This window comes from Meleagris gallopavo, chromosome 6, assembly GCF_905368555.1.
Source record: "Meleagris gallopavo chromosome 6, MGAL_WU_HG_1.1, whole genome shotgun sequence".
NCBI classification, from domain to species: Eukaryota; Metazoa; Chordata; class Aves; order Galliformes; family Phasianidae; genus Meleagris; species Meleagris gallopavo.
The window spans coordinates 3,342,217-3,354,245 of record NC_139409.1 but is presented as its reverse complement, the minus strand read 5'-3'; positions in this window follow the sequence as shown (position 1 = coordinate 3,354,245).

The following is a 12,029-nucleotide window of genomic DNA, read 5'->3' as shown; positions in this document are numbered from 1 at the left end:
CATCGAGTCCAACCGATCACATGAGCTGCAAATCACTGGTTGCCCAAATTAGAAGAGAATAATTGTTGTTTACCTCCATTCACACTTCTGGAGACAGATACATCCTCATCAGGTGCCAAGCATTTCAATTCAACAAGACATAACACTCCTGCAATCAGGTATGTCTCTTGAGAATCAGCCTTCCAGAAGTGTATTTGAGAGGAAGGTTGCACAGCTATTTGCTCTGTTGCTTAATAGGTCAGCAGTGGAGGAGAAGCAACATCCGTGTACTCCTCTGGTGGAGGGATTTGTCCCCATGGAGGTGTGTCATGGGGAAGCCCTCACTGGGTGGAAGGAGGAATGTCCAGCCTGCTGATGGCCATGTGTGATTGATATCCCTCTCTGCTGTGCATGGTGCATAAAATGGCTTTAAGGAGTAATGCTGAATGCAAGGGGGGGGATTCTGATCTGTTGCAACTTCTTTTATTTTTGCTGGGGAGAAATAGTCTGTAAATTTTGCAGTTAAGTGCAAACTATTCAAATTAAGAGAATGTGGACAACATCAGGAATAACCAGGACAGAAAGCATTCGCCAAACCACCTCCCCACAAATCCTCGATAGCCCCATAAAGCTGCAGCAGAGTCCTGAACTGCAAATAGCTGAGATTGAAGAACCACAAAACAATCAAGAGGAGTCTCAATTTAATAATCCCCATTGCGTGTTAATTTATTTAAAAATAAAGATCTGAAGCAAAGAACAAAGGAACATTTCTAAAATCAAAAATTGCTGCTTATGTCTAGTTGGTACAAAGAAGGTGGTGCTCCAGAAGAGATGGATTTTTTTTCTTCCTTTTCTTTCTTTTTTACATCATTCTGCACTTTAGGACATTATTTCACCATTCTTTCCAAATCGTGCCATCAGCAAATTCTTCTTTCCTTGCATCATTTTTGCTAGAGAGAGCCAGTCCCAGCAAGCAATTCCCCCCATCTATCATTCACTGCATGAAATTGCTGGCTGAGATCCGATATCTACAGCTGAGATGATTCCCAGCCTGCTTTAGCTCATATTTGTGGCCATTAATTTTCATGAGTCTGCGGTTTTGATTTTCTTCTCAAACAACAATTAAACCTCCACAGTCCACGTGTAAAAAGAAAAATACAAGAAAAACTGCAAAATATCAGTGTAAACCTGCTTGTGATTTATCAATGCATCTGGCAATTTATAGTAGAGATTTAATAAAAGAATAAATGATTTAATAAAGGAATACCCCAGTGCACCATTTGTTTACACATCTATAACTCTTAATAAGCAGATGCATGTTTCTTTTTTTTTTCTTCCCTCCCACCCTATAAATTGCTGTTTTTGTAATGATGGCAATTACAGCTATAACGCTGAGTTCTGCTTCTTATTCACACTTCATGCCCAGCCACTGAGTCTATACTGCTACCTGCCCAACTTTACATATCTAACATCATGTGCCGTTTCCCATCATCACTCATTGAAACAAGGGAAAAGTCCAAGATGTGTCAGAAAAAGAGCTTTGTGCCAGCTGCAAGTTTTGCTATGAGGTTTGACATTTGAACTGTCCTAAGCAATCACAGAATGGCCCAGGTTGGAAGGGAACTCAAAGATGGTGAATCTCCAACTTCCCTGCCACAGGCAGGGCCACCAACCTCCCCATTTAACACTAGACCAGGCTGCCCAGGGTTGCCTACAGTGTTGCACACTGTAGGCAAAAATCAACATCCACAAGACCTTAACCAGGGTCCTACAACTCTGCTGAACTGGGTATGACCCCCAGGGGGATTCCAAAGAGATGGAGCAGCAGCAAAACATACTGAAAGCATGACCAACACGGAAAAACAGCAGGAGGTGGGATTATGGGATCGAAGGATATGCAACCCTAAAAGCATAGGAGTTGTTGCCTCCAGACACAATCAAGTAAATCATGATGGATGTTCACTTATTTGCTTTGATGCCACATCGCTCCTCAATCCCAGGGCTCCTCTGCCTTAATGACTAGGAAGTTTATTCTAATATCTGCTCCAGTTTTACTTGCAATATTAGCCTGGGCCATGAGAACATTCTTTAAATGAGCAAAAGGTGATTCTTCTCAGTGAGAGAAACATTCCATCTTTGTATCCCAAAGGACTATGTTTGATTTTTTCTCCAGCCCTCCCAGATTTTATTTTTTACCCTCTAGCCTATAAGACCTCATTAGCATAAATTGTGATCAAGCCCTAAACGTACTTACAATGTAACAGACAGAGGTTTGGTATAGTACCAGATCTAGTGGTTGGTGGCCCTGCCTGTGGCAGGGGGGTTAGAGCTTGATGATCCTTGGGGTCCCTTCTGACCCAAGCCATTCTGTGATTCTATGATTCAATGATTGGAGGAAAATACAATGTTTTCTATTTTGCATCCAGGAGACAAGTTCCTCAGAATTTTAAGTGACCAGTTACCTTTTATTTACTTATTTATTTTTATTATTTCTTATTTGTCCCTGAATTCAAGTAATTTATTCATTTTAAGGTGTAACTTCTTTTCAGCTGGAGGTTTCTACTTGGCAGCTTTGGAAGACTTCTTGTCTCTGGGGAGTCCTTAGAAACTTACACTCAGCTCAAATGTGATTATGTGAATATGTGATTATTATACCCCATATAAATTAAGGGTGGAAAGATACCTGCAGAATTTGATATGATTAAATGTTATTTGAGTAATTGATCTGCCATTAGAGACAGCAAAAATCTGATAAAAGATTTGACTGCTCAAATGACAGAAAGCAATGCCACTTGAATTGCCCTAGAGAATCCCTTTTTATTGCTGGTCTCTGGCCCAAAAGCTGATGATGTGCAGGCAACTGAATAAAGCTGTCTATGCAGTTGGGAAACACAGGTGTCTGTGAGGCTGAGAATGCTGTCACATCACCCCAAGTCTCCACCACAGTCATTTCCTCTCTATACAGACTGATCTCACCTAGCATTTTCTTTTGCCCACTTTCAGGAGATGAAGTCTGCTAACATATCACCTTCTTGTGCTTTAAATTGGAATAGTGTCTGAATTCTTCATGCTGATTAAAAAAAAAAAAAAAAAGGTGTACTTATTTTTCCTTGTGTTGGCCAACCTAGACATCTCTTGTGTTTTATGATTTAAACACATTTTAAAATGAATCCACTTGGCATTAGAACTGAAAGCTAATGGCTATCTTATGAAATGCATTTCAAGCACCTCATGGTCTGTGTTAATTGAAGTGTCCCCAGCATATTCACAAAAGCAAGGATGCCCCTCTAAGTAACTCCTAAGCAATTTGTATGGCAATTTGTAAATTGCACTCTAGATCTGATCTTATTGGCACTATGGGAGTGCTCACACCGATAATTACGGATAATGGGTAGTGGAGTAGGTTTTTCAGGGGATGTTCACTTAATGACTTACAAAAGATAAAAGGACAAACTGACCTTGAACTATGCCTATGTTTTGCACCAGGCAGACATCAACTCAAATAACTCGGATGATATCCCAGCAGGGATCACCCATCCGGGATTCTTTGCTGAGATAGGAATGCTTTCTAGTTTCTTCTCATCCTTGACCTATTGCTTGTTGTAGAAGACAGTTTGACAGGGATGACAAAGACTGCCCTTGAACAGAACAGTTTCTCTCCTGGTATTTAAGAAATGAAGTGGACTTAAATAAGCCCATATTTCAAGATTTTCCCATGCTGGAAAGTGCTTTAACTTGGAAGCTATTAAAGAACTAGAGTGCAGTAGATCTTCTCTTGTCTGTTTTAATCTGACCTCCATGACTTCTAGTTTTTGGATCTTGATGGGAAATAGTTATTTAGCTATGTCTGTTCAGCCATGACTGCAGAGTTTGGGAGCATACACAGAGCAGAACATGAGGTGAGCAGAAGTTTGCCATTAAAAGGAAAAGTTTGTGTATACATAAATGCCTACGTGCTTCTGGGGACTGTGTTCTTCATCAAAAGCTCCAGCTCCTTCCTGATCATGAGATGCCAGGATTATTCTAGGTCTCAGATTTGTACCTTAGTTCTTTATTCACTTTCCTCTTTCCTGATCCCAAACCAAATTGAGTCCAAGGAGTCACTGGGTGGCTGTTTTTCACAGGTATTCCTACCCTCTTGTTAGCAAAGGATTATTCTGGGAAGCAAAGAGGTGTATTCAGAAAAAGAGGCGGATAGTTCAGTTAAGATACCTAAAAAATTTCCCATTTAAAAGCTTTAACTTGATGCTTCAGTTGAAAGAATGATCTCCCCAGGGTTTAACAGCTACCAGAACCCATTCATTCGGTGCCTCCAAGGGTAAAACTGCAGTCAGCTACACTGCCTTTTAAAAACCTGTAGATACTGGTGTTCTTTTGTACTGAACAAGGAACAGCTGAGTATCAGAGGTGACATGAAGTAACTCACTGTTAAAACAACATTGTGCTGTCTTACTTCATGTCAGTTCCCAGTGTATATTTTCCATTTTCCAAAATCAAACCTGAAGCCTCAGAAGAATGAATAATCCCAGATCAGGATATCCATAGATTTTGTTCAAGAAATGCTCTTGGACACATGGTCTGATTTTTGGGTGCTCCTGCACGGAGCCAGGAGTTGGATTCAAAGATCCTGGTGGATCTCTTCCAACTTGAGATATTCTATGATTCTGTGAAATTCAAGGTGTCCTATTCCAACACAAAATTCCTCATAAGAACATGAGTTCCTCATAAGAACATCAGTTCTTCTAAGTTCTTACCAGAGAATTTACTATCTGATGGGTTTCTATACAGTGTGGAAGGCTGTAGAGTAGGGGATAGACTTCCAAAATGAGTGACTCAACCACTCAGTAGTTTCAGACTTCTCATGATCTGTTTAGTAACACTGTGAAGTGAGCTGTCTCCTAGGGATGTAATTGAAGAGCGACTGTTTAAGTGCTTTGAAAAGGATTTGTGCAAAACATTAAAAATACATGACAAGATGTTGCATAGAATAGCACAATCTAAATCAAACTAAAAAGTATAACCAGTCTTTTTCATCTCAATTTTAATTTAAAGTAAAGCACTCAAGACTGAGTAAATTTAAGGCAGTTAATTAGGACATTTTTCAGGGATTTATTCTTTCAATCTTAATATCACAGATAAGATGTGGGAAATTTCATGGTGTTCAGTGCACAGATGAGTTCATTGTCATTGTGAGATGTGAGTTAAAATCCTGAAGTAACTCAGCAGCTTTGTGCATTCACTCCTAAGAAGATGCCTGCACATTCAGAGAGTCCTGGTATTTTGCCTTAGATATTTTATTGTCATGCAATTTGTTATGATTCAAATGGAGATGGAATCGTGACCACTGAAGGAAAAATAGGAGGCAACGAGGCAGCAAGATTTGAACATGTTCAGACCCTAGTGGTTGGATCTATCATCTTTTATCTCACAGACAAATAGGTACTTTACTGCTGGGGCCAAGAAGATAGCAACAACAGAGCTGTTGGTCGTGATGGTACGTCTGTTTGTACATCTCCTGTTAGAGGTTCTGCTCAGCCACCCAAAATTCTGTCTAACCCATCCTAAAGGGTAATGCACAGGGAAAGAGTGGGAGAAACAGGGAATGTAGGGGAGTGATCCTGTATCAAGAATAACCTCTCAGGATCTGACTCTACATAGCTCAGCAGCTTCCTGAGCTGTAAGTTGAATCCAGACCCTTGAATTTAATAATCCTCTGAAGCGGATGCTCGATGGGTTTGCCTTCATTTTACAAGCCTATCTATATATTTGGACTCCACAGCTTCCCGCAACAATGTGTTACAGGATATGAGCTTGGCAGAAAAAGACTTCCTCTCATTTGTTTTTAATGTGTGTTCTTCTCATTTGTTTTTGATGCGTGTTCCTCCACAATTTTACCAGGTGCTCTGTTTAATGGGTAGAGGCTCTTATTTGCTTTCTTTCACCTCATCACCTTTCATGAATTCCATGATTTAACAAACTGAATAACAGGGAATATTTGATTGTCATCCTTTGATCCTTTTCAGATCTCAAAGTGTCTTTTCCTGGATGGAGAGGAAAGATGTGGGTGCACCATTTTGCTATGGTAGCAAAGACTTTTTTGTCTTCTTCTCTTTGACTCAATGTTTTTATGGTCATTCCTAATATTTATTACTTACTCGAGCAATGATCCAATCTGCAGAGAACTCAACCCAAATTCCAAGATTGACCTCTGTGCCTCAGTCTCTTAGTAAATAAGCAAATAAATCCCTTTCCCAGTGCAGTGCACTGTGTTAAATAAGGGAAAAGAAACTCAAGATAAATTTCATTGAAGCATTTACCAGCTCACCATCTAATGTTAACAGTGCTGATGGTGTTCATATCTCCAAAAGATGTACTACTGCATAATACAGGTCATGAAAGTAAGGAAAGTGAACTTCCTATTACAAGACAATGAAGCTGTTGAAGTGCAGGCGGCCATGGGATCATTTGGTACTGAAGAAAATATATTGAAGATGAAGGAATTTACTAATTAAAATGTGTATAGTAAAGCTAAGGCCTGATAATGATAATGGAGACAGATCTACAAGCACAAACCAAAGAGGTACTCACAGCTTTCCAGCTCAGCTGTGGCTGTAAAAATGGGAATTGGAGCCTAAGAGAGACTGAATGAAGAGGAGATTCTCAACTGAATACCTGCATTTGGGCCACCATCACTACCAAAAATAAATTCACATACTCTTTATCCCAATTTCCTCTGGAGCTACTCTGTTCCTTCCATGCAATGGCTGCTAGCTCACATTCCCTACGTAAAGCAGGTTGAGGATATAGATCCAGGCTGCATTAAATTTACACACTAGATGATTTTGGTGTTGTATCTCTAACAGTAAATATCAGAAGCTGCTTCACGAGAGAGAGAGAACACTGTATAGGTTAGCTATGGAATCATGCACCCTAGCCTTGTCTTGTCTGGGTCTCTTGATATTTCAGTATGACTCTCAGTAACTTCTCAACCTTAAATTCTCAGTGTTCCAAGGCAGTGAGCCAGTTCAGCCCACACAGTTTGTAGATTTATCTATGACATTATCACTCTTTAAATCTGAGTTTGGTTGACTTGCTCCATATAAGAGCCACTGAAGGTACAACAAGCTTTGAGCAGGACAGCAAGGCTAACACGCCAGTACAGGCACACCAGCTAAAGTTCAAGACATGACCCTCAGGATCCATAACTATATTTTCCTGTTTAACTCCAACGACATTAGAAACTCAGGTTAGGAATAAATCTAATCAGGTTCTTATTTAATCTAAGCCCTAAAACTAACAGACTTTTTGTCCTTGTCCTCACGTCCTAAATACAGAAGTCATAAAAAATCTCTGTAACTGCTAAGCAATAGATTGGGTTTATGTAAAATTACTTAGCTATATAAGACTTAGGAATTTTAGATCACAATGCCTGAATCACCAAAGACAGAGAGTCATACTGCTGATTTTACTCTTTTTTTCTCTGTGGCATTTGAAGGAAATTCAGAGAGACATGACCTGCCCTAAATATCCAATGACTTTATATAGGCTGCTTCAATAAAAGCTTATTTCTCATTCCACTGCAAACCTATTTTGTCAATACACATAGACCTTAAAGAAAAATCTGGGGATAAAATTCAGGCATATTTCCAGCCACCAGATTCTGTGCAGTGTTATTTCCTATGTTGTTATTGCAAGCACATTTACAGCTAACCTTTTTCAGGCTTTCAAGTGATGGGATTTGCAGAGAGCCCAGTACGTTTGAAAACGTCACTCTCTGATAGAGTTATACCACTCAGATACTCTCAAACCCAACCCAGCTGGTAGATCATACCAAAATGTTGCATGGGGCATGCTTATATCATGTGAAACCCAAATGGGAGTCAATTCTTGACCAGCTTTGCCATACATACACCTTGTAAACCCTCATGACTGCCTCATGTCTCCAGCCACAGCTTTTCAGAAGGGCATCCTTCACTCCTGGGAAAAACTGGAATTCTGCTGGGGCTGAACATCTTGGATGTTCATGCCACACAAAACATAGCTTAAATTCACTGTGTTTGGGCACTTCCAACACAATCCAAAGGCCATCAAAGTGGAGTAGATGTGGCATTTCTCTGCCCTTTGTGATGCTAGTAACAGAGAACCAACCTCTACAGACCAGCACTTGGAAGTAAAGATGTTTTCTGTCTGCCCATTTATTATTTGTGCCATCCTATTTAGATCTGTAGGCATTATGGGCAGAAGCCAGTTGTTAGTAAATGTTTATGCAGCACAGCATAGTGGGGTCCAGGTCCTGTTGGAGGCTCCTAGATGTTCCTACAGTACAAATTCTTACTTGCTACACTAATTTACTGCGTGATTAATGAGTCTGGAGTAGGCCCGAAGGCTAAAGCATGCTCACAGACACACACAAAAAGATAAAAGCAAATTGTTTGGATTAGCTCTGCTAAATTCACTGAATAAGTGTCATCTCTGTTCTTTGTCCAAAACACTGCCGGATGCTTAAAGCTTTTTCAGTGGTTTGCAAAGCATAATTTTGATCAGCTGCACTTAGCCTTTTTTAAATTAAGAATGAAGAGGTTGGATTGGCACAAAGGGGACCATTCTTTACCACAAAAGAAGTGATGTCTCATAATTTCTTGACATACATCTGGACAGCTTTTCCACTTCAGGTCTCCATGCCCTACAGTCCTCTTCATTGGAGCATGAACTGCAGTTTGCACGAGTGAAAAACAGAAGCAGCCTGATATTTCAGTAGGTCTCACCTGCAGCTCCTCTTCCAAGCCTGCAGCACTGCTGCAGCCTCTGAAATACTTATTTCCATCCTCTGACTGTGAAAGCAGCAGAGAGGACCCTTGAAATATGAATGGCCTCCTTAATGTATGCCTTCATGGAGAACCTTAGTCTTACTCTAACCTTTTAATTCTTTTTAAATCTATGTAGAAATGCACTGAATGATGAATAAGAAGGCAGCAATAGCCTCTGTATTGAGCACTGTTCAGGATAGCAGCCATTTGGTATGAAATGATGGATAGTAACTAAAGTATTCCCCCTGCCTGACTCTCCTGAAAGGATCTTAATGTCCAACCTCATCTAGGTCCTCTTTAGAATATACCTTTACCCACACTGCCTAACACGTACCCAGAATATATTTTATTTACAAGTGAAGAGAAAGTCTTCTGCCCATTCTGTCACTCTCCGAATGGAGTCAAGCAAAACTCCAATAACATCCCAAACCAAATTGGTTTCACTTTTTTATATCTGCATTGTAGTCAAAAACATTTTACACAGATTAGAAAAAAAGAAACCTATTGACAGAAGTTCAGCAAGCTCAGTTGCTTGCTCCAAGTTTTTAAAGTCTTTTTGGAGGTTGGAACCTTTGGATTCTTGACTGCCTGTAATAAGAGCCATAAGACTTTTGTACACAGCCTTGTGAACTAGTATGGTTGTAGTTAGGAAAGTGATTCTCTAGGAACATAAGCCTCTTTCCCCAAAGATCTGTTTTATTGTGTCTTTGAGTCATGGTGGATTCTTTAGCAAGCAAAACTAATATTTTACTCCTGTTGGTTCTGCAGAGCCAAAACCGTTAATGGAAAAATCATCTCGGTTTGGTTCCAGCTCATGCATCATCAACAAAATGGTTGGCCGTATTCCAGTGGCAGAACTTTTGGGGAGGACTTAAGAGGCACACACAAAAGGTTTTCATCCCAAACTGAATTTGTGTCCCTGGTAATTAGAGGAGAGGGGAGCACATCTTTAATTTTATAAACCAAATGGATGCAATCTGGAAGACACTGAGTGAAACCAGACAGGGGGAGAGAATTTCAGACTTACCGTTTTTTATCTAGCTGATTTTCTGATGAATAGCTAGACACTCAAGTGAAAGTTTGTTGTTGTTTATCCTGAACTGTGAAAGGCTGCTGGATATGCAATAAAGGATGTAGAAATGCATCTGCTCAGAGATTGATGATATTAATGGCTATTCTCATTTTCTAAGGTTGCAAGAGAATGGTGACATTAAAGAACACAGCTGAACCACTTACTATCTAAAGATTGGATATAAAAGCCTGGTGTTTCACTGAGATGAGAAGGCAGCTTGCTTTGCTATTGTTTGATTGTTTTTTTGTGTGTGTGTTTGGTTTGTTGATTTAGGATTGTTGGTTTTTCATCTTTTTTTGAAAGATCCAGTCTACATCAGTCTTCAAAGGCTCACCCTTTGATTAATGGGTTTATAGGCCCATTAATTCCTTCTTTGAGCTCTTTCTCCTGGCTGCCAGGGCAAACTACTGGCTCATGCTGAGCCTGCTGTCAGCCAGCACCCCAAATCCCTTTCTGCTGAGCTGCCCTTCAGCAGAGCATATCCCAGGCTTTACCTTTGGCATTGCTTCACTCCAGGTGAAGAACTGATACCACTGCAGAACTTCATGCTGCTAATGAATGTCCAATACGCCAATCTATCTAGATCCCTCTACAAGGCCTCCTGTCCCTTGAGTCAACAGCACTTCCCAGTTCAATATCATCAGCAAACTTACAAAGTTGCTTTTAAGTTCTGCATCCCAATCATGGATAATGCTGAACAGAACTGGCTCTAGAATTGAGCCCTGGGGAGCACTTCTAGTAACCAGCCACCAGCCAGATTCACTACGATGCTTTGAGCCCTATCATTCAGCTGGTTCATCACCCAAAGTAGTGTGAACCTCTTTATCTCACAGTTGGACAGTTTGTCCAGATATAGATACTGGCAAGTATGATAAGTCTATACTTATTCATAGAACTCCTATTCTTGTGCCTCAGTTTACCCAGCCCCAGGCTGAAGAAGCTGGGAAACCCTGGACATCGCATCAGCGATTTTCTTTGGCTCTCAGAAGTGAATTAATTACAAGAGCCAGATTCACTCAGAACAAAGCATTTGTATATAGCTGGGACTCCTATTGCAAAGAGCTAGGAAGGCTGAGAGCTGGCAGGCTTGTTGGGAATTTCTGGGATATTTGACCATTAGTTTCCATAGTAGCATCCTTACTAACAATTCTTCAGAGATATCTATCATCTTGATTTAAATCCAGGCACAATTTAAGTTTATCCTCAAGCAAACTGAAATTCTTCTTAAAAAGCATTATTTGCATCTTAAAGAGGCCTTATCTCCTGCTCCACAGAGCACCTTTATCATCATGTAGCTATTTCCTTTCCCACCTCCTCTCTCCTGCTCCCAGGCTTCACACAGCTTATGTCTAATTGCCATTCCTTTCCCCTAGCTAAATGCAGTTTTACCCATGCTGATGCAGATCATCTGTTTCAGTAAATGAACAGACCAACCCTCAAACCATTCTTCACATCAGACATTTACTGACTTGGATCTAACAGCACCACAGGGAGGCAACTCTTGCCATTCTGACAGAAGAGACATACATGGTATTCTCCTGACAAAAGTTTTATTGACCTTTTTCTTGTTTCTGTTCAAATACTTTTCCACGTTTATAATTCTGGTTGATCCTTGAGCTCTTTTGAAAGAATTTAAGGAGATAATTGCCTTTTTTCTTTTTTCTGTGCACGTATTTTTTTCCTAGGAAGGTGAATTGGGCAGACTAGTCCAAAGAAGCTCAGCAAATGTGTTCCATTTTTTGGAGGAGGACAACTATATCCTCATGTTTCTGAGTAGGAATGAATTTTACATCATGAATTTCAGTATTTGAGTCTCCAGAAACCTAGATCTAATCAGAAACAGCCTTTGAATTACCTCTTTAATGGTATTTCAGTATGAGCTGAAGCTTTAAAAACTGACACCAAGATCTCTTCATTTGACTGCACTTGGGCACTTCATGCCATTTGAACAGCATCTCAGACAGTGTGCCAGGCATCCCCATTAGGTTGGAAAGTAAGTATCAGATCAGATGGAAGACTGAGAGGTGCCTCATGTCACAGCTGCACTTTCCTGATCCTCTTCTCTGTTCTCTCCTGCTTCCCTTTGATTCCCTCTCTCTACAGCGTGCCTCGGTCTGAAATCCCTCATCTGACAAACCTGTGTACATTTTAACACATAAGAAATGTCAAAT